The 27,590-nt window shown below is 38.3% G+C and overlaps 1 long non-coding RNA gene across 1 annotated transcript; it reads right to left on the reverse strand.

The window, feature by feature from the left end:
* Positions 1-1,589: 1,589 nt before the first annotated feature.
* On the reverse strand, positions 1,590-24,021 carry LOC121856898. Its single transcript, XR_006087073.1, has 3 exons — positions 23,785-24,021; positions 3,453-3,524; positions 1,590-2,862 (listed from the first exon to the last, which is right to left on the reverse strand). It is a non-coding gene; the product is annotated as an uncharacterized LOC121856898 (long non-coding RNA).
* Between the last annotated feature and the right edge of the window lie 3,569 nt (positions 24,022-27,590).

Consider the following 27,590-nt stretch of genomic DNA (forward strand, 5'->3'; position numbering starts at 1 on the left):
CTACCCGATGATACTGTTCATGGAAAGTCTGGAACTAGGCCTAAGGTAGCTGCTAGACAAAGTGTCTCACTGACGGCCTGACACTCGCCAAAAAACCATGTACACATTCTCTAACATAACATAACCAAACCTAACCTATTGGTATAATTTCTTATTTAAATATTCCTCATGTTCTAACTAAATTAAGTAGGCCCCACATTTAAACATTTATTTGCCTTGGACTGAAAAAGCAGTTTTATATGCCCGTAGCTTAATCAAGTTAATTGCAATCCATATTTTACGCCTAAAATCATTTAATTTTGGCTAGCCTATGGAAACTTAGAGCTGTTCATGTTATCATAAGCCATATACATAAGAAAATAGGCTAAGGCTATTGGTTGAATATTAGAAAAACAAGGCGAAGTCTAGGCATAAGGTCTATCTGCAAGTTTTTTCAGTCATAAAAAATAATTTTACCCTAAGTGTGAACAATACAAACCTTCTGTTGGGGTAAAAAAATACTTTATAATTTGTAAGAAGACAAAAGATGCGTCTCTTCCAAACTGCAACAAATACAAACAATCAAGCCTCTTATTATCGTAAAAAAAATGTACGAAAAAGACTGAAATATTATATTTCAGTATGTTAATGTACAAAACATTTTCTTCATTATTCTATAATAAAACAAGTCTAACAAGCATTATTACAACATATATTATTATTATTTTTTATACAATCGGGAATTAACGACTACTACATCTGGATTGAGTGTGTTACAGAACCTCAGGAGGTGGTGTAAGTTATGTGCTAGATTATGGGCTCACTTACGGAGTTCGATGTCAAATATTTGTTTTGAGTATCCCGATCTGAGACTGTAAGTCCAGTTACGGGGTACACAAAGACATACAGTCCCATAAATGTTTTTGAGTATCAGGCCCCTGTACTGCAATTATGTTAAATAAGTGTTAAAATTACTACAAATTTTAATATAAAACTTGGAAAATTATTGAATAGTACAACCTTCTTGATATTTACTCAAATGGGAATGAATTTAAGCCCTAGAACCGATTACTGTATTGGCAGACTAATATTCCAGCTGGTAAGCAAGCGAAAACATGTTAACACGATTTCGTAAAAATTTCATTAACCAAATTGAAGATTCTTATGGAAGGTAATTCGTTAACCGAAATCTCATTAACCGAGGCGTTCGTTAACCGAGGGATCACTGTACAATAATATACCCGTACTCGGAATCCCGGAAATCTCCAATAGCAGGAATTGAAATTTGCTCAAAAAATCATCACAAAAGCCGTAATTTTCCAAAAACTTCCGGCTTTAGGAACAAATTTTCTGAGGTTGAAAACCGAGAGAATTTTCTGAAAATGTCTTGAATAAAGATGGTTTGGGAAGGGAGGGTGGGGGTGTCTGACCGGACCTGGCTCCATGTCAGGTGGAGGTAGGGTATAAGTGGTCCCGTATGCACAAATATTAAAAGAGCACAATTTTCTTGATATTTACTCCAATAGAAATGAATGTAAACATAGAAGAGATCACTGAATTGGCTGAGTACCTCCTCAGCTTATCAGCTGATGTTCAAAACAAAACGTGATTTTCGTAAGGATTTCGTTAAACGATTTTTTTTCGTTAACCGAATTGAGGATTCTCATGGAAGGTAATTCATTAACCGAAATTTCGTTAACCGAGGGACAACTTTTCTATAACAGGGTGGACAGAAGATAAATAAAATTTCAGGTATTTTCCAGGTTTTTAGGCCATTTTTCAAAATTTTTCCAAGCAAGTATTAAGCTGTTTAGGCATTAATAATGGTATGAATTAAAAAAAAAAATTTTAATGGTCCTGTACAGATGAACAAAGAACCTTAACCCTTAGGCCCCGGGTGACATTCCAGAACGTCCGCCAATTTTCCCGCCATTTTTTTTTATTAATTTTGGAAATGTTGATTTTTTTTCTTGATTTAACTCAGGGTTAGAGTACTGCCAGCAGCAAATACAGTAATGGCATAAACCAAAGAGCCTAGTGATATTAATCAACCCTCTGGCTCCAGGAGTGTACCTCAAGCTGCATAAAACTGTCTGACCGTAGCCAGAATTAAATGGTAAGTGAGGGACTCGCAGCAAAGAGTTAATGAAAACAATTGTAAATCTATCGGTATTTTTCTGTACTTTGTAGCCTAATTTTGAAAAAAAAGTTTCATCAGTGCTTAACAATCATCTTCAATAACTTTATCCAGGCACACACCCAAATTTCAGGCATTCTTCAGGTTCCCAGGCACCAAATGAAACTTCAGGAATTATACTCTTTGGAAGTGCGAAACTTGCCACTTAGGTTCATTTACAGCTCCTCCCCGACTTACGACCCGCCTCAGTTGTACCAAAATTTTTTCAAATTACGTATTTTCGAGTCCCAACGTCAGTGATTGCACTGTGCACCGACAAAATATTTGTTTGTAATTCACTTTAAACTGGCTGGCAAGCTTAAAAGTGAGAGTTTTGTGGAGCTGAGAAGAAAAAGAGACACTCAATTTAAATTTCGACTTACGACATGGATTTGGGTCCCTAGCCCCGTCGTAATTTAAGTCGGGGAGGAGCTGTATTTGTGGTTTTGCTGTAAAAATAAAGGATTGCTAATAATCTAATTCTAAAACATGTCTTAAGTCATTGTTTTTTGACAAGGGGTATGAGAAAATAATCTGAGAACTGAATGGGTGAAGAAACCTAAAAAGATTAACTACCACTACCTGCATTATATTAATTGACACTACCGGTAAACCAACCTTAAGTTGTAGCAAAATCACCTCCCATTCCAGCAGCTGCTGCTTCAGTGCAGAAACACCAAAGGAAATTTAATTCTATTTCCCATGAACTGGAAAGAATATGAAAGAAAAGATTTACAAATCCAGTAATAACCAGTACAAATTTAAATTATTCAGTAATTCAAAACTAACCGCTCAGCTCTCATAATCAATGCACATATGGCACCACAACCTAGTTCTGGATTGACCTAGGGACCCAGCAGCACAGACTAGTCTGAATTGAGTTATGACCAAAGTCACCTTGCTCATCACACTCAACTAAGCTGGACACAAGATCCTTCCAACCAAGACCGAGAGATTGTCTCCAACTGTTAGACCTTAACACATGTCCTAGACTTGCCCTCAGTCAGGGTACCTAAGGATTTCTGGTGTTCTGCCCCTCCTCTCGAAGGTTGCCCGCCTGGAGCATTACTGTCCCTTCTCTCAGACCTTCCCAGGGGTGACGGGAAACAATAATCCTGTGCTAACCCTTAGAGCAAGCTTGTGCTGCCTAGTCACCCAAGATCACCATAAACTAGGCCAGCCTTCGCACTGGATTTTGTCATCATAGCTCTTTATTAAGTTTAACCAATAAGTCATTCTCAGTTCATTAGGAAGAAGACAAAAGTTTGAAACAAAAGTTAAAATCATAAACACTTACCTTCTATTCACACTTGTTTATTTTCAGTACCTTAGTCTATGCACCTATTTTCACACAGTCAGTCCTCTGGTCCTGTTGAATATAAGACATTGCAGTTATATTGCCAACATGTACTATACACAGAATTATTTACACAAAGGACACTTTTACAACTACAGTATAAGAGAATACAATGTATTTTCTGCCAAATAAGATGCAATTCCCTGAACTAAAGGCAAGACTCCCTCAATTAACACACCAGATACTTGATGACTTCCAAATGAAATATGATCTTAAATGATTAAACATGATGGTGCCAGTGTAATGTTGGGGAAAACTCTGGTGTGGCTCAACGACTGTTGCAGAAGTACCCTAATATTATAGAATGGCATTGCTTAAATCATCGCTTGGAATTGTCAGTAGCAGATACAATTTCTGAAGTACATGGAGTTAATAATTTTCGTTCATTTATGGATAAACTGTACTCTTCATACAGTCAATCTCCTAAGAACCAGAGAGAAATTCAACAGTGCGCAGCAATGCTTGATGAACAGATAAAAAAAATTGGAATAGTGTTAGGAACTTGATGGGTTTCAAGCTCCTTCAGCAGTTTGGAATGACTATGCATCTCTGTGTTATCATTTTGAGCATGTTGGCAGTGACAGTGAAAAAAATCGATCAAAAGTTAACCAGTGTACCCTCAGGGGGCTTCATAAACACATTTCATCAAAACAGTTTCTCCTTGATCTGGCACTTATGTGCGATGCATTATTTGAATTATCTCTTCTTTCGGAGTCCTTACAGAAAAGGGATACTACTATAGTTTATGCAGACAAGTTAATTCGTAGCAGCATACGATTTTTAGAAGCAATAAAGGAATGCAAGGGTAAAAAAGTCTTTGAAACAGAAAATGCCATTAAGGAAATGAAGTTTGCATCAGTGACACTGACAGATAACACCAAGATTGTTTCAATCAATCATGGTCAGTTTTTAACCAGTATCACTCAGTATTCACATCAACTACTTCCCATGAATCAACAAAGTCCCTCCCAGCAACTTCTGACTCCTTTCCAAACATAATTTCTGAGCTGGGTATCATAGAAGTCGATAATTGGCCAGCTGAGATAAATCCAGGATTTGGAGAAAATGAAATAGTCCCTTTGTAAACGTTTTAGATTGCCATTTTCAAAAACAATCACAGTAGACAGGGAGTATCTAGACAACGGTGGGCGACATATTCCCCCAGACCTGAAGCCTTTAATTGGATGTTCAAAGGTATTCCCATGCAGCTCTTCTGAATGAGAACGGGGCTTTAGCAGCATGAACCTTATCGTGACGCAAACGAGGTCTAGGCTGTTAATCAACCGTGTGAGCAATCTCGTGTTTATTAAACTTCACGGTCCTCCGCTCCCTACCTAGAAACCAGACGACTACGTACACAAATGGCTTAGGCGTCATCGTTCAGCAACTGATACACAAACAAGAATAGCCAAGTCCAAGGATCTCACTGTGGACCCAGTTTGGAAATTCTGTTAAAAATTTCTCCAAGACTGCAAAAGTTAAGGTGAGCCTAAATAGATTATTTTTTAAATTGTATTTAATAAATAGTATTGCTTTGAGACTGTGAAATCATGATAAGCTACACATCACCCTTATCGGTTTGGTATCGAAACTGGGGGTAAAAATGTCGCCCGCGTGTATACTACAGTAGGATGTAGGGATCTGGGAAGTTCAGCTTATCTGTCTGTGATCGTCTGTCTGTCACGAAACTCCTCCGACACAATGGGACCACTTGTTACCAAAATTGGCACATACAGTGGGGTATGCTATAACGAATCTAATTGGTTCTAGAACCTTTTTCGTTATAGGATTAATCCGTTCCAGGCCCCCAAATACAACCACTTAACACTGAAAAATATATAAAATTGTAAAAAAGTGCATAAATATGCATCTAAGCCCCAGAAATAAAAAATGTCATTAATACTTGGAATAAAAAACAACAAATTAGTAAAAAAGTTAGTTGTAGGAGTTGCGTTCGTTATAGCATTCTCAATTTTATAGGTAAAACCGTTCGTTATAGGAATATTCATAGTAGAATCCATTCGTTATAGCATACCCCACTGTAGATTGATTAGACCTATGCGAGGGTCAGTTAAGCATTGATATAAATGATATTGTCTCCATCCCCGTGTGCCCAGCCATCTTTTCTACTAATGCAAGTGTTAAAAAACCTAATATTATTGATATTTCTCTTAATTATTAATTGTGTGTGCATACCATCATAAAGTTAAGATAAAATTTTTACTACAACATAGTTGTGTGTCGTCAAAAAGTGGAGTTTGGGGGTCGGGCCAGTCTCTATTGGAATTAATCCCATATGTTCTGTTGTTCACTTAACGCGGTTTTCACTTAACGCGGTACCCTGTGGGTTCAATTGACCGCGTTAAGCGGGGTACTACTGTACCTGTATGTATGTTGTATAGTCAAAGAGAAACCATTGAGACCCTGCAGAATGTCAGATCATCAACCTGGGACTTGGTCACATAGCAGCAGGGTCTACCATTAGACAATACATTATACTTCCAATATCTTCCCAGACGGTAGTACCTCCTTGTTTGGTACATTAGCTGCCTAATACCTACACCAGTGTAACTGTTGCTTGATATACAGCCCTTTTGGCACAAGTACACACACCTCTTTGAATATCATCACTTAGAACTGCTTATCAGTTGTCATTTTCATCAATTTAAAAAAAAATCTATACAAGAAGGTGAAGTCTTTAATACAGCACTCATTTTATACACCTGGTCACCTCCATGTCTTAGGGGCTGTAGTGTTTACATTCTTTCTCTTGTTTTTGTCGGTATGACAACGACGGGAAATATTTTCCAACAGTAGAAGGTAAGCAAATGTAAACATGTATATCAACGTCTATATACAGTGAGTTCTGCTATAACGCGTGTTTTGATAACGCGAATTTGATCGAACGCGATTTATGAATTCGGAACAATATTTGTTAACGCGAACTCGTTTGCTCTAACGCGATTCCACTCGAACGGTTGTTGTGGCTTCAGTTCACGTTCGACATCACATGTTCAATTGAGTTATGTGTTTTGTTTGTGAACAATTGCAGAAATAATGTATGTAATATTTATGTATACAGTATACCTATATATTATAAGTAAATTGTAAAATTTTACATAAGAGAAAATCAAATTACATAGCGTTTTACACCCGCGCTCTCTTTACATCACACACAGTGTTTACAGTTCACGTTCGACATCACATATTCAATTGATTTATGTGTTTTGTTTGTGAAGAATTGCAGAAATAATTTATGTAATATTTATGTATACAGTAAACCACTCACAAGGTCCTACAGTACCACTAATTATTTTATACTGAAACTTACGTTTGGGAAGCTGGATTAAAATGAAGATTACCGGTATATTAAAATAATAAAAATGTATTATAAACCAGTCTAACATACCGTAATAAACACAGCTGCTATTATCATCCACCCCCCACCCCCATTTGCCAGTGACAAGAAAGGGAAAGTGACCTTGACTGTGACCGCCTGTGGCTATTTTTAGCCGTCCTTGTGTTCGGAGGTGGTCAGTAATGCATATCTGTATATTTACTGATCAATATATTTATCTCCTATAAATAATTCATTTAAAATTTATTTTTTTGCAAAGAATATTCAGTAAATGACTGCATTAATTCTTGAAACTACCTACAGTGGTAAATTTAGGATATAAATAATGAACAGAAGTCACGTCATGGATTCGGAGTTTGGTCCTTAACGATCACCATAAATGTAGCCTCCCTTTTTCGCGAAACACGTATATAAATTAAAGAAAATACTTGCAGTATATTTAATATATTACAGTATATTATATATAAATAAATAAACAAATAAATTCAAATTCCTTATCATCCTGTGTCATATACAGAAATACTTGAGTCCCTGAGCGAGTACACAAAAAGAAAACGGACATCCTGGAGTGGATAGAGAACGGACATCTCTACTGGGGGACTCAAACGTTTCTCATGTTTTGTGGGCGCTCTAGCATAATATGAATAATATGTAAATTACAATTTACTTATACAGGTATATATATATATGTAAATTGTAAAAATTTAAATAAAAGAAAAACTAAATACGTAGCGTTTAAAGTGTACTGTACAGTATGTACAGTGCTGTGGCTTGGCGCGGGGTTATGCAGTGTTTACAGTTCACGTTTGACATCACATGTTCAATTGATTTATGTGTTTTGTTTGTGAACAATTGCAGAAATAATTTATGTAATATTTATGTATACAGTATACCTGTACAGTATATGTAAAATGTAAAATTTTAACTAAGAGAGAAAAACAAAATACGTAGCGTTTTAGACCTGCGCTCTCTTTACTCCACACGTTCACTTTGCTAGACGTGAGAAATTTTTAAGCGTCCTCAGTGCTTTCTGATTTACTGTTTCCCCAATTTTGTGACTATGGAAAAGAAGAATATCTCCGGGAAGCATTCTGGTGATCGCATTTCTGGTGGTGATCGTAAAAGAAAGGCTATAACACTTGAAGGCAAGCTTGATGTTGTCAAGCGTTTTGAAAATAAGGAAAGAACATGTGATATTGTGCGTGCAACGGGAATAAAGGAGTCTACTTTGCGCACCATTAGAGCCAATGCAGCAAAGATTAAAGCAAGCTGTGTTGCTGGAAAAACCAAGAGAGCTAGCAAAAGTGTAAGATCACGGCCAAAGGAACTTGAGGAGATGGAATGGCTTCTAAGTGTTTGGATAGAAGATCAAACGAAAAAGCGATCTGGGACCAGCTTCCTCACCATTAAAGAGAAAGCCTTGTCAATATATGAGGACCTAAAGAAAAAAGCTGAAAATCCTGATGATGTGGTTGCCTTTAGTGCAAACATTAGACGTCTTTTTTAAGTCAACCCCCAAGAAGCAGACTGAAGACACTGAACCACAGCCATCCACTTCTGGAATTAGACGTTTTTTTCTTCCCTCCCATGCAACCAAAACTGCACCTGATGATGATGATACTGATGATGACGATGACAATTGTCAAATCCTGTCTGCATGACTCCTCAACCTCAACATTAACCTTCTCCCCCATCAAGTTAAATTCATATTTTTTCAAGGTAAAGTGTAACATTTACTGTATGATTTCATTATTAGATATGAATGTAACATTTATTTAGACTGTGCTATCCTTTGTGTTAGGCTAACTACGAAATTTTTTTTCGATTTGGAGTAATCTGCACCTAACCCTATTTTCTCCATAAGCCCTGTTATTTCTATTACGCGATTTTCTATAACACGATATTTTACAAGAACACAATTATCGCGTTATAGCAGAACTACCTGTAAACAAAAAATCTTTATTTAAAAACAAAATAAAAGTAAAAAAACAACTCGTTTTTTGCAAAACCAGTGACTGATTGGTTCTACATAATTATAAAACTAAAGAAAATAAGTCCTCCATTGTAGCTGTATTCAAATTAATGTAGAAAAATTCATATGGTTGTTTTAAGTACAGTGAGTTCTGCTATAACGCGTGTTTTGACAACGCGAATTGGCTCTAACGCGATTGATGAATAGAGGAACAATATTGTAAAACGCGAACGCATTTGCTCTAACCCGATTCCACTCGAACGGTTGTTGTGGCTTGGCGCGGGGTTATGCAGTGTTTACAGTTCACGTTCGACATCACATGTTCAATTGATTTATGTGTTTTGTTTGTGAACAAGTGCAGAAATAATTTATGTAATATTTATGTATACAGTATACCTGTACAGTATATGTAAATTGTAAAATTTTAAATAAGAGAGAAAAACAAAATACATAGCGTTTTAGACCCACGTGCTCTGTTTACTCCACACTTTCAGTTTGAAACACGTGTGAAGTTTTTAAGCGTCCTCAGTGAATTCTGATTACTGTTTCTCCAATTTTGTGACTATGGAAAAGAAGAATATCTCCGGGAAGCGTTCTGGTGATCGCATTTCCGGTGGTGATCGTAAAAGAAAGGCTATAACACTTGAAGAAAAGCTTGATGTTTCATGACTCCTCAACATCAACCTTCTCCCCCATCAAGTCATATTCATATTTTTTCAAGGTAAAATGTAACATTTACTGTATGATTTCATTATTAGATATGAATGTAACATTTATTTAGACTGTGCTATCCTTTGTGTTAAGCTAACTACGAAATTTTTTTTCGATTTGGAGTAATCTGCGCCTAACCCTATTTTGTCCATAAGCCCTTTTCTACTACGCGAATTTCTATAACACGATGTTTTACAAGAACACAACTATCGCGTTACAGCAGAACTGACTGTAATGTTATTTAATGTTAATAAATGGAACAATGGAAGTAGCTAACAATTAAGGGTAAAAAAAAAGAGATCCTGTATGTAAGTGTGCACGTGTAAACATATCATTACTCTACATAATATGAAAGCAACACTTATTTACTGTTCATATATGTTTTAATTAATGTTTTTGAATTTCTTTTTGATTGAATTACTGTTTATGTGTGCAAATTGAACAATACAATTCATTAATAATACGAAGAATATTAAAACACGTCATTGTTTTTGTTGTTTACAAAACCAGTGACTGATTGGTTCTGCATATAAAACTGAAGAAAATAAGACCCTGGTTGTAGCTGTAGTAAAATTAGTATGGTTGTTTTAAGTAATGTTATTTAATGTTAATAAATGAAACAATGGAAGTAGCTAACAATTAAGGGTAAAAAAAAGTGAGATCATGTATGTAAGTGCACACATGTGTAAACATATCATCACTCTACATAAGAATGTGAAAGCAACACTTATTTACTGTTCATATATATTTTAATTAATGTTTCTGAATTAAAAAAAATATCTACCCACCAGTGGTAATAAAGTTGAAAACATAAGGACAGCCAATGTTGTGTGTGTGTTTTTACTTGGATGACGAAGGTGTATTTAAATTTGGAAGATTTTAATTTTGTGGGGTTTTTACAGTCTAAATGGGTATCCAAATATGAGAGCCTACTGTAAATAGGTGTCCAAATATGAGAGCTTACATATAAAGAAACAGACATTCCTGCATTTGAGACCAACAGACAACCTTTAGCAATTCCTCAATAGATGGCGCTGCCGCACCACTGCCATTAGTAAACAAACCACACAGCAAGGGTTTATTTTTTTTTGGGCAATATATCAACAATATTAGTTAAATCAATAGTTTTATAGTACTGTATAGAGAATACTTGTAATTGTTAAGTACTATAATGAGGTAACAGTCTTTGTAAGGGGCTGATTTCAAAAACCTTTGCTACAACTCATCGACTAGCATCCTGGAAGACGCACGGTAATTTTCGAGGTATATTTTGTTCATAAAAAGTGCATCTTTTAAGCCGAAAAATACGGTAGTTATTCTCATTCAACATGCGATAAAATAATAACTATTCACAGTACTAACTTCCAGTTTTCACAGTTCACTAGGAAAGGGATTGAGCTGCACGATAAAAAGAATGAACCCTTTAGCATAAAAAACAACGAAGTTATGGTTGTTTGAACTTCAAAAAACATTAAACGCATTTTTGTTTTTAAATTTGGCGCTGTACATTTATCTCAAGGAAGTATTATGTAACATTTGGTATCAACTGGAATAGTACATATAGCATGGTGGTAATAAGAACATATCAGAATTTTACCACAGTTATCACTTCGCTATTTTTTATTTTTTAACATTTATATTATAAGTAGACATATACATAATTTACAGTGGAATTGAAAAACATAAATATGGTAAGGAAGTACAACATGGGTTGTATTAAGGTTGAACAAGAGGACAGAGCTGTCAGGATTATGTCTAGTTGGCAAATATATTTATTGCAATGGTAATTTCTATCTATCTACATGATAATTTCAGGTACAATAAAAGCAGGTATAAAAGGTAGGTATTACAAAAAATATTAATACTTAGTCTTAGACAATAGATATTTTTTAAGAGATGATTTAAAGGAAGGGAGAGTAGTCTTTGCTGGGATGGGTGGGGGTAAGTTGTTCTATACCTTCACACCATGATATTTTATGGAAGTCAGGGACTGAGTGCATGGGTCTTAGTAGCTCTGGGTGCCAAAGTTGTATCTCTGATTATTCCAGAACTGGAAATAATTGTTATCAAGCAAGTGATTAAAAGATTTGTAAACAAATAGGGCACAGCAGTAGGTGTTAATATCCCTGAAACATATTTTCAATTTAGCAAATTGTTCGTTTGTGTTATCAGTTTTTTCAAGTAGGTCATTGTCCGCACAACTGTCAGCAGTGAAGATTTAGTGTGTGACAGTGTATCAGGTGTTGGTAACCAAGAGTATAGTAGATTTCTTTCATTGTTGTAAGAGTGAGTGACTGTCGAGTGTGATACATGATATCGCACTGTTTATCGACTTTACTGTGAATGGCTTTTATGTAGTTTCTCCAGTTAAGTTTCTCATCAACAATAATTCCGAGGAATTTAGTATTTTGCTCGCATTTGAGGACTGCATTACTAAGGTACAGGGGGTCCACATCTAGGGGTATGTTTTTCCTTCTGTGAAAGATCGAGTAGTGGGTTTATTAAAGGTTTAAGGTCAGTTTATTACGTATTATCCAGGTTCTAACTTTTGTCAATTCAGTGTTCATAGCTCTCATCAAGGAATGGAGATCTGAGTTGCTGGCATAGAGATTACTATCGTCTGCAAATAAGTTGTATTTTACAAGTGTGCTGGCATGAACTATATCATTTATGTACAACAAAAACAGTACAGGACCGAGAATAGAACCTTGAGGGACGCCATACAAAAGTGGCGAGGAGTCAGATTGATGATTATTACAGCAGACACACTGCATCCTGTTGGACAGATATGAGGTAAACCAATTGTGGGACAGGCCCCTAACGCCGAAATGTTCAAGCTTTGAAATGAGGATGGTATGGTCGACAGTATCGAAGGCTTTAGAGATGTCCAAGAATATGCCGACTGTGAACTGACTGTCATCAAAGGAGTTTAGGATAGCAACAAAGTGGATATGTTCACAAAATCCACTTCGTTGTCAGCGGTAGATTTAACATGTGTATAATCCTTTGTTAATCTTGCTTGTGTATGTGCAAAAAAAATGATACATAGCACATCATAAAATACATATATACAATACAGTCAAAGAAAAGTCATGGGGCTGCCCCCCCCCTCATGACGTGACGTGGGGGAGCCTCATGACGTGACGTGGGGGAGCCTGCGCGCAACTGGGCTGGTGACGCAGGCCCAGGTCTCATAAGAGAAATTAGTTATTTTAAGCTAAGTTTAAATTTAACTCAATTTAATTTGACCCGATAATCAGTGGCAAAGAAGCAAAAGTAAACTTACGTGTTTAAACCGAAATAGGCCTAACCATCAAGTCGCCAGATGCGCTATTGACAAACTGCCTACTGCCTCCACACATACATTCACAGAATACACTTCATTATTTTTTTTTTCTTTAGTTTTATATGTTGTCTATTTCTAAGTCACATTAAGGGATTGAAATGATTTTTCCACAGCTTTTATAGTTTCTTTACATGTAACAATGGCAAAAAGTATAGCCATCTCACAGTCAACAGCTGACAAGAGATATGTATTATGTTTAAATTTGTATACTTGGGTTTGATTGGCTGAAATAAAAAACAACCATGGCAATGCATTCCATCAGTTAAGATGAAACCAAGCAATAGCGACATTCCATGCTCTCTATATTGTGGGTCCTCAAGTTTCATTGTACAACCACGAAACTCATCCCAACTGTTACCGCCAATAAGAAGAACCAGGAGATATTTAAGATTCTGAAATTACTGGAGAGAGAGAGAGAGTGAGTGTGTGTGTGTGTGTGTGTGTGTGTGTGTGTGTGTGTAGGGTGCTGGGCGTGTTTGTTGACATGGCGAAGACGCTGTTATGTGCTTATGTCAGTAAGAAGCAGGCTCCCCTACTACAGTAGGAGGGCAGAACACCCTTAGAAGTCGTACAAGGAATACCCCTACTCCTCCCCAAGACCCGAAATATATGAGTTATGTGAGGAAATGTGCTTAATTTCCCACTGTAGTTGTATTAATGGGCTTAGTTCATAATGTTAAGGAATGTTATATCAAATGCTGTGTACTTAAGTTGTAATAATTGTCTTTGAGAATGTTATATCAAATGCGGTGTACTTGCGTTATAATAATTATCTTTGACAGGTTTTGAGGGATATTTTTCTGGGTTCAAGAAATGATGTAATGGGCAATTTCTGGAATTAAAAAAATAAATAAAAATTTGTTTCGCGGAAGATTCCAGGGATGAGGGATTTTTTCCAGGCTTTGAGAGAGTCGTCTCGTTACCTGGAAATCTCTCATTCCCGGAAGTGTTCTGCACCAATTGCTCCAGCTAACGGAGATATCACAGTCTTTTATTCTGCTATATCAGTTGACAATAATATTGAAGACGGGCCTTCTCAGATGGGTCCCACTGGTCGGGAAGATTGTGGACCTGATCATCATCAAACTACTGGGGCCTCAACTGACGCCACTGCAGTTGCTGGAGGATCGGCTTTTTTCATACTATTTTTCCAACATTCCTGGCCTGAAATCCAATATTTCTTCTGTGGAGCACCATCTATTAACCGCTTCCCCCTGACCTCTTACTACTATCTGAACTTCAACTGACCAAAGCAGCTTCACCCAAACCTTTTCAAATCTCCAACTACAACCTTTATACCTCTTTCTGTTTTAAGGGAGGTGTATGTGCCTACTGCAACACACGTACACCCATAGCTCGACTCATGGATCTTGAATCTTCCCTTTATGATGTCATCTGGCTCAAAATCTCTACCAACTGTGACTATTTTTCTTTGTTTCCTATACTGTTCTACCAACTCTACTAATTATTTTGAACTCTTTGACTATCTCACTTCTTGCCATGAGTCATTGCTATCCACACCCCAAAATCAAGATCCTCTACCTAGGGAATTTCAATGTACATCATAGAGAGCGGCTTGGCTCTGCAAGGGATGACCCAGGTGGAGCTGAGGCACTCTCTTTTTCCCTACTTAATGATCTGGAACAAATAATGAAACACCCTACACGCGTTCCTGATCGACACGATCAACTTGCTAACATTCTTGATCTTTGTTTTACCTCTAACCCCTCACACTATTCATACTCAATTTCTGCCCCCTTAGGGTCTTCTGATCACAACCTTATTTCTATTAAATCAAACTGGGAACAACAACCTCCCCCAACCACCCTATGGCACCATCGAAGAGCAAGCTGGCAATCCTTGTGAGAATTCTTCAGCGACTTTCCTTGGGATGAATGTTGCTTTTCCACTCGGGACGCCTCAGTATGTGCTGACAGGATTGCTGGGGTTATACAGGGAGGAATGAGTGGATTTATCCCATTTTCTACCAAAACTTTCACTTTACAATCATTGTTTGAACACTCCTGTTCTCTTGCATGTAGGCAGAGAGATAGTGCATATTAAGTTATGAAACTATCTCCTCTTTCATTACTTCTAGGAATCGTTGTAAGGCTATTCTTCGTAGGGCCAAGCGGAATTTTATAAAAAGAAAGACAGCTGACCCAACTAACTCTTCTTCCAGTAAATCCTTCTGGTCCTTAATCAAAAACATCTGTAATAACCTCGGCACACACTCTTTTCCGACTTGATTACTCTATAGCCAACTCTCCCCCTGATCAAGCTTATCTCTTTGGCACCTTATTCTCCTCTAACTCCACCTTAGACAATTCCAACTCAATTGCTCCTACTGAACCAATGCACTTTCCTATAATATCCACTCATAGGGTTGCTGGTGTGTTATCCATGTTGGATGTGAGTAAGGCGCATGGGCCAAACTGAATACCCCCCTGTGTTGAGGGAGTGTGCTGAAGTTCTGGCCCCTGTGCATGCTCGCCTTTTTTGTCTCTGCCTCAAAGCCCAAACTTTTCCTTCTTCTTGGAAGCATGCCTTGGTTCAGCCCATCCCAAAGAAGGACGACAATTTCAATCCCTCTATCGCTCCATTGCCCTAACTTCATCCTCCTCTCAGATTTTCGAAATTATCTTAAAATCCCATTTTCTCCGTCACCTAGAACGCCTTTCTCTTTCGTCAGATCGCCAGTATAGCTTTCGCCAGGTGAAATCTACTGGTGATCTGCTCTCCTACTGCACCCATCTTTGGTCATCCTCTCCTAGGGATTATGGGGAAACTTTCGTCGTGGCCCTCGACATCTTCCAAGCCTTTGACAGGGTACGGCACAAGTCTTACTTTCTAAACTTCCCTCTTATGGTTTCTCTCCCTCACTTTGTTCTCTAATTTCTAGCTTCCTCGAGAACCGGTCCATGGCAGTTGTTGTCAAGGGATTGATCTCTGGCTCTTTCTCTACCAATAGTGGTGTCCCACAGGGTTATGTTCTTTCACCTACTCTCTCCCTTCTTTTTATCAGTGATTTACTTCACACTACGACTAATTTTATCCATTCTTACACTGATGATTCTACTCTTCACTCTTCTTCATATTTTTCCCTTCCCCCTAATTCTCAAACTAGATCTGTTTCTAGAGCTGATATCATTACATCTATTAATGCGGATCTGTGCAGTATCTCCGAATTGAGAGGTAGAACTTGGTAATATTCAATAGTAATAAAACAGTGTTTGCCAATTACACTTTCCAAATTAGATGATCTCCCACCAATCACATTTCAAGATGCAATCATTCTGCCAAATTCTAAAGTAGATATGCTAGGCCTCCCCATTTCCTCTAATATGTCATGGAAGCCACACATCCACAACACTGTTAAAGCTGCCTCCCGAAAGCTAGGAATGCTGTATAGATGCTGTAGCTGCTTCACTACTGAGCAGTTGCTTCAAGGGATTCATTTCTCCTAACTTGGAGTACTGCTCTCATATCTGGGGTGTCTTCTTCTGTCCAACCGTTAGATTGGGTGGAATCAAAGGCATTTCATCCTATTAACTCTCCTCCTTTACTTGATAATCTCTCTTCACCACAATGTTGCTTCACTCTCTCTTTTACAGGTACTTTAACAGGCAAATTCGGTGGATTTGGCATCCTGTGTACCGCCAGTAAGGCCGTGGGTTCGTAACACTCGTCTTGCCCTCGGTGCCCACTGTTTCTGTGTGGATGTCGGTCACACTAGAATAACCCGTTATAGTACATCCTTCTTTCCACACACAGCCAAACTGTGGAATGTTAATAATAATAATAATAATAATAATTAACGGTTTATTGAAAGAGCTTGGCAGCCAGAAGGCTGAAAATATACAGTTACATATTTGGGGAATGGGTTACGAATTACAGATAATATACAAGTGACATAAGTGACACAAATAAGACATATAGTAACTTAGATGGGGATCAGCTCAAAATACAGTTCATTTCAACATAGTGACAGTGTAGGGAGCAGTGTTTACTGGGAGTGAATACACTGATTTATTACATGTTATTGATAATTTTTACAATGGTTGGGACTGGGCTGTTCTTATAGCGATCAGTTCGTGCACGTATGGGCTGGATGCGGTTGTGGTGTCGAACAGCAATTCTCGGACAGGGGATCTCAGGTGGTAGTAGGGGCCGGTGTCGGGGATGGTGTAGAAGCTTCTTACCAAATTTGCAGATGAGGCCGTGGTGATGGTCAGTGAGAGTCGAAAGGGTCAGTGTGTTGAGCGCTTCTTGATATGTGGAGTAGGAAGGGGAGAGAATAATCTTGCATGCCCTCTTTTGCACTTTTTCTAGGTGTTTACGTTGTGTGGCATTTAGGGAGGAAGACCAGGTGGGGGAGGCATAGGTGAGCTTGGGAAGTATGAATGTTGTGTATACACTGAGGAGCTCGTGTGCGGGAACTCCGAGGGACTTGAGTCGGCGGAGGAGGTGGAGACGGAAACTGGAGGATTTGACAACTTCACTGACGTGTGGTTTCCAATTTAGTTTGTTGTCTATGGTGACGCCGAGGAGCTTCGTGGAATCTACAACCTGGAGTGTGTTCGGACCTAGGGTAATGGAAGGAGGTGGGACAATGTCGGAGGAGAGGTTGATGTGCATAACCATTGTCTTGGTATGGTTGATGGTGACATGGTTGTTGGTGGCCCAGTTTTGGAGACTGTTCAATAAATCCTGAAGGGCGGTATAGTTGGGAGCGGAATTGTTGACGCTGATCCCAATGGTGGAGTCGTCGACATATTTCCAGCGAGCAGGGGCTTCTCTTAGGGCATCATTGATGAGCATAAGGAAGCCTTCTGTTCTGCCTTCTTCTGTGTTTCCATACTCATACAATCTGTCTCACTTCAAAAAGCTGGTTTTACAGCATCTTTGTGGTGTAGTGTAGATTAATATAATCTTTTTTCTTTTCTATTTTTAATTTCTCTTTACTCTTATTTTTTTGCCACCTAGACCCTGTTGTGGGTCAGTGATCTGTGCCCGGGTGGGCTGTTCCCAGTGAACAAAATAAAATATTAAATAAAATAAAAAAATCTGATGCAATAATACAACCTCCTTGCAGTGCAGGGAAAGGTGCATAACTATTGGTTCATTGCAACATATATCCAATTTGATATGCTATTGTCACTATCAAATACAATTATAAACCTATACAATCACTATACAGGTACTGTAAACATAAACCGGGCTGTGCAGATTTTGTGGAACATTTACTTGTCCAGGGCAAGTGAATTTTGAGTTACCTTCCATAAGATTCTTAACTTCGGTTAACGAGCAATCCCTCGATTAACGAGTTTCTTACGAGCCGACCTCAATATGTTTTCGCTTGCATTTGGCGGTCCACCAACTGTAGTATTAGTCGCCAATACAGTAATCGGTTTTAGGGCTTATATTCCTTACCATTTTAGTAAATATCAAGAAGTTTATACTATTCAATAATTTTAAAAGTTTCATATTAAATTTTTTAATCATTTTAACAATTATTGAACATAATTGAAGGCAAGGAAACTAGTTTTATGCGCGCCATCCAGCCTGCCAACACAGCAAACAGGCGCCAGTCTGTGTATCTTTTCAGTGGAGGTAACATATCTTGCTTGAGACTTCAACTAAATGCTTTTTTTTGTTTGCAAGCAAATTATTGGTCATTTTGAAATTTATTTTACATATTGACAATATATAAAGGAGTGCAGTGTTGATTTAAAGAAAATAATCTCGAATTACACCAAGAGAACTAAAATTTTATGGGTGAAATGGCACCATGGGGTGACTTCTCTTCCACCCCAATGCCTTCTCCTCTCCCTTCTCCTCCACCCCCATTCTAATTCCCATCATCATCATCCAGGAGCCTTCTACATACACACCTCAAAATAAGAGTACAGTCATGCATCGGTTAACGTCCGACCGAACAACGCCCGATCGCATATACGTCCGTGGCCCCCCCCCCAAAAGTGATGCCTGCTGGACCACCACTCCACGACCCCCTGACGAGACATGATGATCCTTCCCATACTGGTCAGATATTATTGTGCTCGTTAACCGAGGGACCACTGTAGACTCATATTTGGTTTCCACATTCTTCTACATACTATCTATTAATCCACAAAAATTAAAATGATGCTCGGGGAAAATGAGTATACAGTGGTCCTCGATTAACGAAAGGTTCAGTTAACGAAATAGCTCCCATAAGGGTTTTCAGTTCCATTAACAAAAAAAAAAACTTTGATTAACAAAAAGCCTTAGGAGAAAAATGCTTTGTTGTGCGCATCAGCCGATCGCTAGTCCACCAATACAGTAAACGGTTCTACGTTTACATTCGTTACCAGTGGAGTAAATATCAATAAAGTTGGTCTCTTGAATAATTTTGCATTTTTTATATTGAAATTATAGGTCATTCTAAAATTTAGCCATCCAAGATCTGTCTACAAAGTTTTTCAACTAATATTTTTGGCTCAATATATGTAACTTAATTAATTTATTTTTACTCATTTACATGCACACACTGTCCCAAGGGCAAAGCTGTACTGTACTTGTACTCAAAATAATGTACCTACAGTGATCCCTCGGTTAATGAATTACCTTCCATAAGATTCTTCACTTCGGTTAACGAATTCCTTACGAATTTTTCCCAGCATGTTTTTGCCTGCTCACCAGCAGTACAGCCAATACAGCAATCGGTTTTAGGGCTTAAATTCGTTTCCATTTGAGTAAATATCAAGAAAGTTATAGTATTCAATAATTGAAGTACAGGGAACTAGTTTTTAGCACGCCAAACAGCCACTCAACACACCCAAAATGGGTCAGTGTGCGTCCCTGCTAAGAGGAGGAAGCATCTTGCTTCAGACTCTCTTGAACAAACTATTTTTAAGTTTTTACAGTACAATTATTGGTCATTCTGAAGTTTATTTTACATATTGACAATATATAATGCAGTGCAGTGTTGATTTAAAGAAAATAATCTTGAATTACACCAAGTGAACTAAAATTTTATGGGTGAAATGGCGGCATGGGGTGACTTCTCTTCCACCCCAATGCCTTCTCTTCTCCCTTCTCCTCCACCCTCATTCTAATTCCCATCATCATCATCAAGCAGGAGGCTTTCACATGCACATCTCAAAATAATTGTACTTTACTGCATTTATTTTAGTTTGTATGTAATTTTCGGTGAGCTGGAACCAATTACCCCAAAACCCATTGAAACAATGGTTTCGGTAAACGAATTTTTCGGTTAACGAGCAACCTTCTGGAACGAATTGTGCTCGTTATCCGAGGGACCACTGTACTAAATGATTACTAAGATTTTTGTCTAGTGCAAACTAGAGCTTGTTTATATTCAAATTAATCATTATCTTATAAGAATTCCAGCAATGTAAATTATATTCTCCCCGGTCACTTCTGTGACATTTTATAAGCAAAAAACAAACACTCAACCTAAAGGACATAAACAAACAAATAAATACTTCACTAGACCTTCAGCCCAACTGTCAAACAGACTAAAGTTAGGAGAATATAATTTGCATTGCTAGAATCCTTGCAAGACAGCGAATAATTTGAATATAAACGTCATATATTTTGACGAGATAAAAATTAACCACCTGTATCACATTACAGTAGTGATTTAAGAGTTCTTGTGTATATGTATGTACAAACAGTGGTCCCTCGGTTAACGAGCACAATCCGTTCCAGCAGGTTGCTCGTTAACCGAAACCATTGTTTCAATGGGTTTTTGGGTAATTGGTTCCAGCTCACCAAAAATTGCCTAAATTCAACAAAAATGGGAGAAAAGTTCACTTACTTTGAGTTGTGTATGTAGAAGGCTCCTGGATGATGATGATGTGCATTTGAAGTGGGAGGTGGAGGAGGAGAAGGGAGAAGAGAAGAGAAGGAAGTGGAGGAGAAGCATTTTACTGCTTCTTGGAAGGTGAGTCACCTTCCAAGAAAATGTCAGGAACCTTTGGACTGACAGATTCTCCAGCAGGAACATCCTCTCTCCTCCTTGAAGTGGAAAGCTGAGGGATAGCATCTTGTTCCCTCTGCCTTTTACTGAAGAAAGTGTCAATTGTGGTCTGTGGGGCATCTGTCCTCCTCACCATTAACTTATGTTTAAAGAAGGAGACCACTGAGTCCTCAACATGACACAAGGTAAGTTCAGTTTTTTCCACTTCTGGGTACTTTGAAGCCAGTTCCCTGAACTTCTCCCAGTAGTAAATCACATCTTTCAACTGTTTAGCTGACATATGGTCATCACTTTCAATTTCCTCCTCACCACTGTCAGCTTCTACCTGTAACATCTCATCCAGTTGCTTCAAGTCATCAGGAGTAAGTTCCTCCTCATGAGACATCACAAGCTCTTCCACATCCTCCTCCTCCACTTCAAAGCCCAATGACTGACCAATGGACACAATCTCCTGGTCCAACTCTGTTTCTTCCTCAAATCCCTCAAAATCATGGACTACTGATGGCCACAGTGTTTTCCATGAAGAATTGAGGGATCTGGTGGAGACTTCTTGCCATGATGACACAATCAATTTTACAGCCTCCAGGATGTTGAATCGTGTCTTCCAGAAATGTTTCAGTGTTAGTTCAGGATCATTGGAAGTTGCCTGATGACACCTCCTAAACATTTTCTTCATGTACAACTTCTTGAAGTTGCTGATTACATTCTGGTCCATTGGCTGTATGATTGATGTAGTGTTTGGAGGCAAAAAAAAAACACTTTCACAAAGTCAAATTGATACTCCAAATTTCTGGCAAGGTCAGAGTCATGACCAGGAGCATTATCCATGAGGAGAAGAGCCTTTAAAGGGAGTTTATTGGTGGTTAGGTAGCTCTTGACAGAAGGGCCAAACACATCAACAGCCCATTCATTAAAGAGCTATCTTGTCACCCATGCCTTACGGCTGGACTTTTAATAAACTCCAAGCTTTGTTCTTACCACTTTCTGTTGCTTGAACACCCTGGGGTTTTCAGAGTGGTAGACAAGCATAGGCTTCAGTCAGAAATCCCCTGAAACATTGGCACCAAGCAATAGAGTGAGACGGTCTTTCATGGGTTTATGCCCAGGTAAAGAGGCTTCATCTCTGGTGATGAATGTTCTTTTGGGCATCTTTTTCCAGAACAGCCCAGTTTCGTCCACATTGAACACTTGCTGTGGAAGATGATTTTCTTCTGCCATCAGTTTTTTAAATTCATCTAAAAACTTTGCCGCTCCTTCTTTATCAGCACTAGCAGCTTCACCATGCCTAACAACACTGAAAATGTCACTTCTTTTCTTAAATTTTTCGAACCAGCCTTTGCTGGCCCGAAAATCTTCAAATTCTGTGCCTGAAGAACCAGGTTGATCTGCCTTTAAATGTTCGTAAATCTCCCTGGCTCTTTCACAAATGAATTCAGTAGAAACTGAATCACCTTTCATCTGTTTTTCCCTAATCCAGATGATAAGTAACCTCTCAGTTTCTGCGATTTGGGATCTACTTTTAAACACTCTGGTAGATTTCTCTCTCACTTTCACTTCTTTAAATTTGTCTTTCTGTGCAAGAATTGTCGACACAGTTGATATCGACATGCCATATTCTTTGCATAGCGCATTTGTTCTAATGCCTTGTTCATGTTTTTTTTATGATTTCCTGCTTGGTTTGCATTGAAATAGCTTTTCTTGATCTCTTAGGCCCCATGCTGGATTCAAACAATGTCAACACGTGCTTTTCAAAGTTAAACTTGTTGTAAATAAAGAATATTTTCTTTAAAATAACACTGCACTGCGCTATATATTGTCAATATGTAAAATATATTTCAAAATGACCAATAATTTGCTTGGAAACAGAAAAAAACCGTTTAGTTGAAGAGAGTCTCAAGCAAGATGTTACCTCCAGTGAAAACAGAGAGACTAACGCCTGTTTGCTGTGTTAAGAGGCTGGATGCCGCGCATTAAACTAGTCACTTTACCTTCAATTATGTTCAATAATTGTTAAAATGACTAAAAAAAATTGAATATTAAACTTTTAAAATTATTGAATAGTATAAACTTCTTGATATATACTAAAATAGTAAGGAATTTAAGCCCTAGAGCCGATTTATGTATCGGCGGACTAATATTACAGCTGGTGGACCGGTCAGTGCAAGCGAAAACATGTTGAGGGCGGCTCATAAGAAACTCGTTAACCGAATTTAAGAATCTTATGGGAGGCAGCTCGTTAACCGAAATCTCGTTAACCGAGGCACTCGTTAACCGAGGGACCACTGTATATATAAATAGTGATTTAAGGGCAATTTAGGGGATTCTTAGGAGTGTTTCTGACTTTATGCATGTTTTGGCTTTACTTTGTATGTACTTTTTCTGTGAGTTGGAACCAATCACCCAATATCCCATTGAAATAATAGATTCAGTTAACAAACAAATCTGTGGAACCAATTGTGTTCGTTAATCGCGAGACCACTATACATGTTTGCTGTGCGCTGGGAGGTTGGTTGATCAGCGAATCACTCTACAACAGTAATCAGGTTAAACATGTCCTGGGAGGTGAATCACACAGCACCTGATACAAATTCCCTTGGTATTTACCTTTCAAAATATTAGCTTGCCCCTGGGCAAGTACGGGAACATGGTCATGAAAAATCACTTACCTGGCCACTGCTAATCTGCGCATCTGATATAACCGCCGAGTTAGAGAGTCACTAACATTTCTGATAATCATTCTTAATTAGGCGAGCCCCCCCCCCACCCAAATTTTTTTTTAAAAAATGACAAGACTACGATACTGGTTATGTATTGAAGTGTAATGTAAGTAAACCCGTTGAACAAAAAACAGTAAAACTTCCCATGCATCTCATTATTACAAGGACAATAAATACTAACCATAAGTAACATGAAACAGCAGCTTGTCAGTATTAATGAAGAAATCCTGAGCTACACAGTTGTAATCTTCCTTCCACCTGCTGTATTATTGAGAGATCTTGAGCTACACAGTTGTAATCTTCCTTCCACCAGCTGTATTAATGAAGAAATCCTGAGCTACACAGTTGTAATCTTCCTTCCACCTGCTGTATTATTGAGAGATCTTGAGCTACACAGTTGTAATCTTCCTTCCACCAGCTGTAATGAAAATAAACACTTTACTGTACTATTTTCAACAACAAACATATTATGTACATAAAAAACTAACCGCTCAGCTCTCATAATCAATGCACATATGGCACCACAACCTAGTTCTGGATTGACCTAGGGACCCAGCAGCACAGACTAGTCTGAATTGAGTTATGACCAAAGTCACCTTGCTCATCACACTCAACTAAGCTGGACACAAGATCCTTCCAACCAAGACCGAGAGATTGTCTCCAACTGTTAGACCTTAACACATGTCCTAGACTTGCCCTCAGTCAGGGTACCTAAGGATTTCTGGTGTTCTGCCCCTCCTCTCGAAGGTTGCCCGCCTGGAGCATTACTGTCCCTTCTCTCAGACCTTCCCAGGGGTGACGGGAAACAATAATCCTGTGCTAACCCTTAGAGCAAGCTTGTGCTGCCTAGTCACCCAAGATCACCATAAACTAGGCCAGCCTTCGCACTGGATTTTGTCATCATAGCTCTAATTATTACAGCCATTCTCAGCTTTATAGCAGGAAGGCAAATCTTGAAAAAGAAATTAATATCTAATACTTGCCTTCCCTTCACTCCTGTCATATTTCAGTACTGCAGTGTCTACATCTATACCCAAACGGTGCCAATCCAATAAGTCTGTTGAATAAAACAAAGTTCTATTAGAAGCAATACACAGTACAACATATGAATATTATTTAGTGCAACAGCATTCTTACAATTATGGGGCAGCACCATCCAAATGAGAGAGATACTTTCCTTCATTTTCATTATTGTTTACTTTTAAGGCCTCTTTGGCTTCTGAAATCCATCTAGAAATATAAGACCAGTGATAAATCTATTTTAATTAGCTGAATGGTGGCACTCACCATTAACCAAAAATGGTAAAGCTATATCTGTTACAAGAAATGACAGAAAATTCAGTTTCCTCTTAATCCAATATGAAAAAATACATGTAGGTAGAGTACTGGAATACACCCTGTCTTGAAGCATCATCATAAGCTCTTTGGACAGATAATTTTTTTTTTAGATAAAACTACATTATGCATCAGGAAGTAGTGTCATTATGGGGTCAGATCAACAGAGCAGTTATCATTCCTCTGTAAATTTACACATACAATTTGTTGGAGCTAGAAGTCAATGAGGAGTCTTGAGTAAGAGCAATAATGAAACAACTTTTAAATTTGTGTTTAATGAAATGGATGAATGAGTCTTGTTGGTAAAGGTTCAAAAAAGTTTGATGTGGTTGTTTTTGCTGACAAGATGTGTATGAAATTTATAAAGAAATGACCAAGATAATATGGTGAGAAGTAAATGAGGTAAAGGAGGGGGCCAAAACAAATAAGGAGCAAGTTAGAGAATGGTTCTGTAAAGTGTGTGTATAGCTACATGAGAAAAGGAATACAAAATAGGAAAGAAGAAAAGGTGGTGTTTTCATAATTTACTTTTGATGTAATGAAGAAAGTGTAATGATGGAAGAGCAGTTATCAATCAGATCCCCAAGAAAGGATCTATCATATTTATAGTACAGTATTACCGCTCTATATTGAACTTTAATAAACCCAACCGCCCCTCAGGTTTCAGTAGTACCCGTCTATTCAGAACAAATTTGCTATACAGACATCCTTCGCTAATGTTCATTCACTTAGCAATATAAAATTTGGCAGGGGATATTTGACCACTGTCTGGCGGAGTAACCACTGGTTATATTTGACTGTTATACGGTCGAATAGCCATTGGCTATTGTACAGGAATACCTCGCTATTCACACACACACCCTCAGCCTTCACAGGGTAAGGACGTGTGTAGTCGGCGCTGCCCACTAACGCGGCCGTGATCTCTTGATCATGGAGACAGCTGCCAGCTCGGTCTGTTGGGCCCTCCCCTCCCCCGTCTCCTTCCCATCTGGATTTATCAACAACTTCACATCAACAGTACAGTGCAAAGATTGACGATCAACCCAGAAGTGATATACAAAAGTGGCAATTTCAACTCGAAGGAAAAGCACAAAAACACAGCAATACTGATTGTGGCTGGATCTGACCTAATCTGACCTGACCTTAAGGCTTCACCTGACCTAACCTGAAGGATGAAGCACACCTGCATTGCCCCAAGCTACTGTCCTGGCCACGTGGCCACACACCTGCCCAACCGCATCCAGCCCATACGAGCACGAACTGATTGCTACAAGAACAGACCAGTCCCAACCATTGTAAAAATTATCAACACTTAATTATTATATATCATATTTGTATCACTTACTGTATGTAACTTGTACATCATTTGTAAATCAAGAGACCCATTCCCCAATTATGCAATTGTATATTTTCAGCCTTGCGGCTGCCATGCTCTTTCAATAAGCCGTTAATTATTATTATTACATCATTCACATACACTCACATCATTCACACACACTCACATCATTCACACACACACTCACATCATACACATGCACACACATCATTCACACACACACACTCACATCATACACATGCACACACATCATTCACACACACACACACACACTCACATCATACACATGCACACACATCATTCACACACACACACATCATTCACACACACACATCATTCACACACACACACACACTCACATCATCTACACACACACACACACACACTACATCATTCACACACACACACACTCACATCATTCACACACACATCATCACACACACACACACTCACATCATTCACACACACACACTCACTCATTCACACACACACTCACATCATACACATGCATACACTCACATCATCCACATGCCACACACATACACATGCATACTCACATCATTCACACACACACCACATCATCACACACACCCACATCATTCACACACACACACACCTCACATCATTCACACACACTCACATCATTCACACACACACTCACGCTCACACACTACATCATTCACACACACTACATCATTCATACACACACACACATCATGGCTCACACACACACACACATCATCATTCACACACACACTCACATCATTCACACACACACCCACATCATTCACACATCACATTCACACACACACTGTCCACACACACTCACATCATTCACACACACACACACACTCACTCACATCATACACACACACACTCACATCATTCACACACATCATTCACACACTCACATCATTCACACACACACACACACACACTCACATCATTCACACACACACTCACAGCATAATGTATAGTCTAATGGTAGACACTGGTGCCATATGGCATCACAAACATTGTGACCAAGTCCCAGGTTGGTAATCTGACTTTCTGCCTCATTTACACACAATTGCAGGGTCTCAATTGTTTCTCTTACTTTGACAACACAACATACATATATTGTTTCTCACTATTAATCTTGTTATTATTTTTTTTTACCTATTTATGGTTCTTTATAATTATTATTATTATTATTATTATTATATTTATTATTTTTTATTAATTTTCATTATTACTATTATTTCTCTCCCAGGCCCTGATGTGGGTCATTGACCTGTGCCCTAGTGGGCTAATCCCGGAAAAAAAAAATAGTAATT

This window comes from Homarus americanus, unplaced genomic scaffold (assembly GCF_018991925.1).
Source record: "Homarus americanus isolate GMGI-L3 unplaced genomic scaffold, GMGI_Hamer_2.0 scaffold1024, whole genome shotgun sequence".
Taxonomy (NCBI): Eukaryota; Metazoa; Arthropoda; class Malacostraca; order Decapoda; family Nephropidae; genus Homarus; species Homarus americanus.